Genomic DNA, 6,385 nt, shown 5'->3' with positions numbered 1-6,385 from the left:
TATTTGGAAGGCAATTTGACAGCATGATCATAGCTCAAATAACAACAGCAGGTTATACTCCGGGGCCAAGGATCTTTCCCAGCCATGGGCTTTTGACTGGGATTATAGTATAAGGCATGAAATTCCTCCCTGTGGAGCAGGCCTCACATCCGATCCAAAACCCTGCACACTATACCAACTTGCCCAGCAGGATGGACTGGTGCAGTAGTGGCATGACCAGCACGACCATATGGGGCCACAGAACTTGTAGAGCCTTAAGTGACCTCTTCTCTTTCACTCACACAGTTGAGTTTCTCTGAGTGATTCTCCTTAACAGCACTGCATCCGAGTCAGGTCTGTACCACCACTTCACTTCCTCACTTCCTTTTTCTTTTACCTTTAAAACAGCGGTTCTCAACCGTCCTGACCCTTTAATACAGTTCCTCATGTTGTGGTGACCCCCAACCATAATATTATTTCTACTTCATAACTTTAATTGTGTTGTAGTTGCGAATCTGTGTTTTCTGATGGTCTTAGGTGACCTCTGTGAGAGAGTCATTGGACCTGCCCCCCATGGGTTGAGAACCAATGCTTCTAAAGCTAAGGACAGGTTTCAAGGTAGACTCCTAGGATTGAATGTAAGTTTGTAGGGCCTTGTTCAACTGTGTTGGCTTCTTTCCAGGGAGAGGGTTTTCATCATCTTTCAGAGCACTTCAAGTGCTGAGGTAGAAGTGAGGGAGGGAGAGAAGGGGGCCATTGGAGGAGCTCATCATTTCTTGTTGGTGATGCACATTTGGAAGGATGTTGACAAATGAGCCAGGGGACAGATGAGGTCCAGGGCAGGATGAAACTTGTTTTGAACAGGGAATTGACTCTGAAATTCAATTTGTTTTGATTAGCTAATACATATTCATGTTAAAACTTCAGGAGATACAAAGGTTCATTACAGTAGAAACAGTCCATTTCCCACCACAGCCTCTTGCTGTTAGGTTACCTCCAAAGAATGAAAAATTGTTACTATTTTCTGGCTATCCTTCCAGGAATATTTTGAACATACAATTAAAAAAAATCTGCCCATCTTTATCTTACGATCTGCTCACCATCAACACAAATCATTGGGCATGATAGACTGATGTTTTTTTCAGGTAACCTTACATCTTGAAAGTGTTTCAAAACATTAATATAATTATTTCATTTTGAAAATATCCATTAAGCAGGGTATCCCAGTTAGCTTTAATTGTCAACCTGGCACAGCTTAGAGTTACCTGAGATAGGAGTCTCAACTGGAGGATTTCTCAGATCAGATTGGCCTATGGACATGTTTGTGGGGGGTTGTCTTGATTATAGGTTGATGTAGGAGGACCCAGCCCACTGTGGGTGGCACCATTCCTTGGGCCGTATAAAAAAGCTAGCTAAGCATGAGCTCAGAAGCCAGCTAGCTCATGGCATCCTCCATAGTTCTTGCTGTATTTTTAGAGCAATGAAGTGAGACCAGAAGTAATGCTGTGTGAAACAGCAAGTTGGCCTGCTTTCAGGTTCCTGTCTTGACTTCCTTCAGTGATGGACTGTGACCTGGAAATGTAAACCAAATATATCTTTTCCTCTCCCACATTGCTTTTAATCAGAATGCTTTTTCACAGCAACAGAGAGGAAACTGGAACACAGGACATAATAGACAATTAGACCATTTTCTTGCTTTTCTCTCAGAAACAAAAAACAATAGAAGTATGAATTACTTCATATGTATATTACTTTCTACATTTTTGAGATAGATGAGGGGCAAATTGTTAGAGATGAAATTATTAAGCCCCAAACTACATACCTATAACTTGACAGTGCTAAATTTTCCTCAATCAGTGTTTTCCCAGATTATAACCCTCTATCAATGGATGAATTTTATTATCATCCTTGGAATTGTATGTTTTATATGTACAAATGTTAACATGTGTGCTAATTTTATTTTGATTTCATTTTGTTTTTGTGGTGGTGGGTCATTGAACCCAAGTCCTCCCAATGTTGGATGAGTGCTCCATTACTGAAAGTTTTTTTTTTACCAGTTTTGTATCTCACCACTGCCCGAAGTCCATTGCAAACCCAGTTTATTTGTTTTTGTTTGTTTGTTGTTTATGGACATGATTGAACATTTATTTATGTGATTTAAAGCTGTTGTATTTCTTTTCCTGAGAATTATCTGTTCGTATATTTCGTTCTTTTTTTTCTGATCGAGTTGGTAATTTTCTGACCATGTGATTTGCAGAAGAGTTTAATATATCATGAAAGTAGACTGCTCACCTGCAGTCGGGACTGCAAACACTTTTTCTAGATTTATCCTTTGGGGAGATTTTCCCACATCTGTATCTCATTTCATGAACTAAAGGGATGGCTCCATCAGCAGAGTGCTTGCACAGCAAGCATGAGGACCTGAGTTCAGAGCTGCCCCCAGAATCTGAGATGTGTCTAAACTGCCACTCTAGACTGTGGTGGCTGAATTGTCAGCCCCTAGTGATAAACATTCGCTTTGGGATCTGATCTTCACTTATTGGTCCCTCTAAGCATCCTGGAACCAACTTCGAGCATTGGTGTTTCAGTAGGGCTGAAGAAGGCCTCATTACCTGTTCTGCCATTGAAGAAGTGGATGCAAGGCATTGAACACAAAGTGAGGACACCTACTGTGTACTTGACACTATGCTACCTTTAAGCTGTGAGCGACACTGATACCATCTAATCCCACTGCTCACTTTATAGCCAAGGAAACTCAGGCATCTCATAGGTCTGATGACTTGCTTCAGACCCCACAGACAAGTCAGTTAGCACTTAAATCTTTCTAGAACTCTCTCTGGCTCCAGTTCTGTGGACCTGCCCTCTAACTTACTGATTCTACTTCAATGTTTGTTTTTCACTAAGAACTTGTACCTTAATGGAACGTGGACATGGTATGGATGCTGACCTGGTATGTTAAAGCATCTTAAATATCAGAGCCTAGCATTAAGATAATGGGGATTGGTTATCTAAGTTAATTGCCTTCACTGATCTAATTTCATGGAATAGTTCTGACCTCCATTTGCTGTTACACATGTACTCAGTGAGTGTCATATACACTAGAAAGTAGGTTTTCTTCCACATAACCAGAGCTTTGTGTATTTCCTATTGAAGAACAACCCCTCCCTGCTGACCTTTTATAATTGGACACTGGTTTGCATCTAACTTCCCCTGGCTTTCCACTTCACCCCAACCTCTGTAGGTGGCCTCTACTCTGAACAAAAAGGTGCTCTCTGACCTAGATTTCAGGAAAACAGAAAGGAGTTACAGAAAATGCTTTTGCCTGTGAGGGTTTTTTTTTTTCCTATCTCAAATTTTGCATTCAAAATTATACTGAGGCAGAGAAATATGGAAGAGAATGGGGAACATCTGCTCGGACGCAGGCATTACCATGGTGACAGGGGCTCCCTGGAGTAGGGTGGTGGGAGCCAGATGATGCTCCCAAGGAGATTTGCCGAGTGGAAAAGTAGCATCTGTGAAACCTAGTAAGAATATAAGGAATGTGCTGGAACAGATGGTATGTGAAGAACATTGGAATAAAATGGTTCCCTGAAAACCTTTCAAGGATTAGTAAATGCAGCGAAGGGGAAAGAGAACAAAAGATTAATGACAACTAGATTGTATTATGCAACTTTCCTATGTACCTTTACTCTAGAATGATTTTTTTTTTTTTTTTTTTTTTTTTTTTTGGTGCAAGTCACCAGTGGTCAGTCATAGCAAAATTATATGGTGTTGACAAACTTTTTTCTACTCTGAAAGATTAATCTAAAGTGCTCTGAGAGATGCTTTTTTTTTTCTTTTTTTTAACTTCAAGGGTTGTTCATGGAGTTAGAACAGAAAGGCTGGTCCTGAGTGGATGAATATCTGTATGGGAGAAACACACACACTGAGAAAATCAAACCAAGAGCTTAGACAATGTATTTATAGTTATATTGTTCTTCAGGCGATGCAGCTTACATTTCAAAGCAGTCAGCTGATGTCAGATAACTATGGGAAATGTCAGTATACTAGACTGGGTTAGTCCATTGTCAACAAAGGGTTCATAAAAAAGAAAAGACTACGATGACCTAGAAACCATGAGCATGCAACCCTGGCCTGGGCGCTGCTAAAGGGCTGATGACTAATGCGTATTGTGCTTTTGAGAAAGGCCACAACTTTCCTTGCCCGTATAGTTTTTCCTTTGCTTTCTTCTAAAATTAACTTGGCGCAGGTTTATTTTACCGCCTGCTTCTGGCAGAGCATTGGGACTATGACTGAGTCAAATCCATTTAAAGAGAACTGTTATTGCACTTATTCTTGAGGGTTCTGTGTGGCACAGGAAGCTGGAAGATGCTTCTGTGTATGGCCATCATTTCCCTCCTAAGATGAGATACATGGAGACACTGACGAGGCAGCCACCAAGGATCCCTGTTCATCCTACTTTGCCCTAAGTGAGTCTATGACTTTTCACCTATGACTAAAAGATTATTGAGTCTATATTCTAGGTGACTGACTAGAAAAGGGAGAGCCTAAGGAAAGAGGTGAAAATGACAAGGAACCCCTCACAGTGATGTTTTGAAAAGAGGCCTTTAGCACCTTCCTTTGCCCCTTTTGGCTGTGACTGAGACAATAGAGTTTCATATTTATAATGTGATTGGAACTCTGGATGTGTGGAGCTGGGCATTGACAGGTCAACTTAGGGTATTTATCACCTGTGTAAATATCAACTTTGAGTAACTTGTATGACTGTAGTAGATGCTTATATATTATACCCAAATTACTCTAAAAATTTAGAAAGGTGTGTTACTTAGTACTAAACAATCATTTCCCTCCATTTAAAAAAATAAATTATTTGTGTGTGTGTGTGTGTGTGTATGTGTGTGAGAGAGAGAGAGAGAGAGAGAGAGAGAGAGAGAGAGAGAGAGAGAGAGAATGAGAATGTGGACACTCATGTGCCATGATGTGCAGATGTGCATGTGGAGGTCATAAGACAACTTTTTTGGATTTGGTTCTCTTCTTTCACAGTGGGTTCTAGAAAATGAACCCAGGTTGTCACCTTGGCAGGCACTTCTATTACTGAGTCTTCTTGCTGCCCCTCATTCCCTATAAAGATTTACATATTATTAATGGACATGTGTGTTTGCCTGGTGTTTGTGTGCACCACATGCATGCAGGTGCTTGAAGGGCCTGCTTAGCATGGGTGATGAGAACTGAACCTGGTTCCTCTGGTCTTCAAGCCTTCTTAACTGCTGAGCTTTCTCTCCGGGTACCTCCACCAACACACACACACACACACACACACACACACACACACACACACACACTTTTAACACAGAAGCTGTACTGTGACTTCTGTATTCATGTTCTGATATAAATTTGTTCCAACTTATTCTTTTAGTATTTGAAGTTATTGAGGAAAGACCTTTTTGATTTTTTTATTGATTATTTGGGAATTGTCACATCATGCACCGTAATTGTGCTCACCTCTCAGTCAGTCCATGTCCACTCTCTCCCCTGCGACCTCTTTCTGCAAGGAGAAAAAGTCCACTTTGTGTTGGCCATATATTCACTGGGACATGGCCAGATTCCTACTGGCCAGCCCCCTAAAAGAGGATGAGTCTTTTTCTGCGCTAGAAGTTATCAGCTGAGGAGAAACAATGGTAGCCAGCTCACCCTCCCAGAGCTGTGGGCTGGCGAGGGGTGGGGCCAGCTCTCTCATGAGGGACAGAGCCAGCTCTCCTGCACACATGGACGTTAACATGGTTTCAGGTGGCAGTCTAGCCCCATGGACATCCACATGGGCTTTGGTGGTAACACAGGTTATGGACATCAACACGGCCCTTGGCTATATCAGGACCACTGACCCACTCATGGCCCTCAGTGGCTGCATGGGCCACAAACCTCAACATGGCTTCAGGTGGTTGACTCATGTCACTCACATTGGCATGGCTCCCAAAGCAGCAAAGTCACCAAGGCATCGGGCAGTGGCACAGACTGCATATGTACTCATGGGTGTCAGGTTTCAGTGGCCTGGGACAGCAGCATGAACCACTGACACCAACATGGCCTGGGGCAGCAGCATGGACCACTGACACCAACATGGCCTTCAGTGGCATCCTAGGTCACAGTGGTCCTTTGAGGAGGTCCGTTCCAGAAAATGAAATTTTCCTCATCTCAGGGCCTCCATTGTTGCCCAGAGCCAGGGCATGTTCTTGGGCCGAGTATACATATGCTTAAGCTCCATGCTATTACACACTATCCAGCCGACCTCACCAGGTAATGACGCAAATAGACTCAGCCCTCTCTCTCGCCTGTCCCCACCATCATGTCTCCAGTTCCACCTCTCTGTAGTGCGCACACGTTCCATGTTTTCTCCTTCCCACCTCTC

This window comes from Onychomys torridus, chromosome 1 (assembly GCF_903995425.1).
Source record: "Onychomys torridus chromosome 1, mOncTor1.1, whole genome shotgun sequence".
In the NCBI taxonomy this organism is placed as follows: Eukaryota; Metazoa; Chordata; class Mammalia; order Rodentia; family Cricetidae; genus Onychomys; species Onychomys torridus.
Note: the sequence above shows the minus strand (reverse complement) of the source record.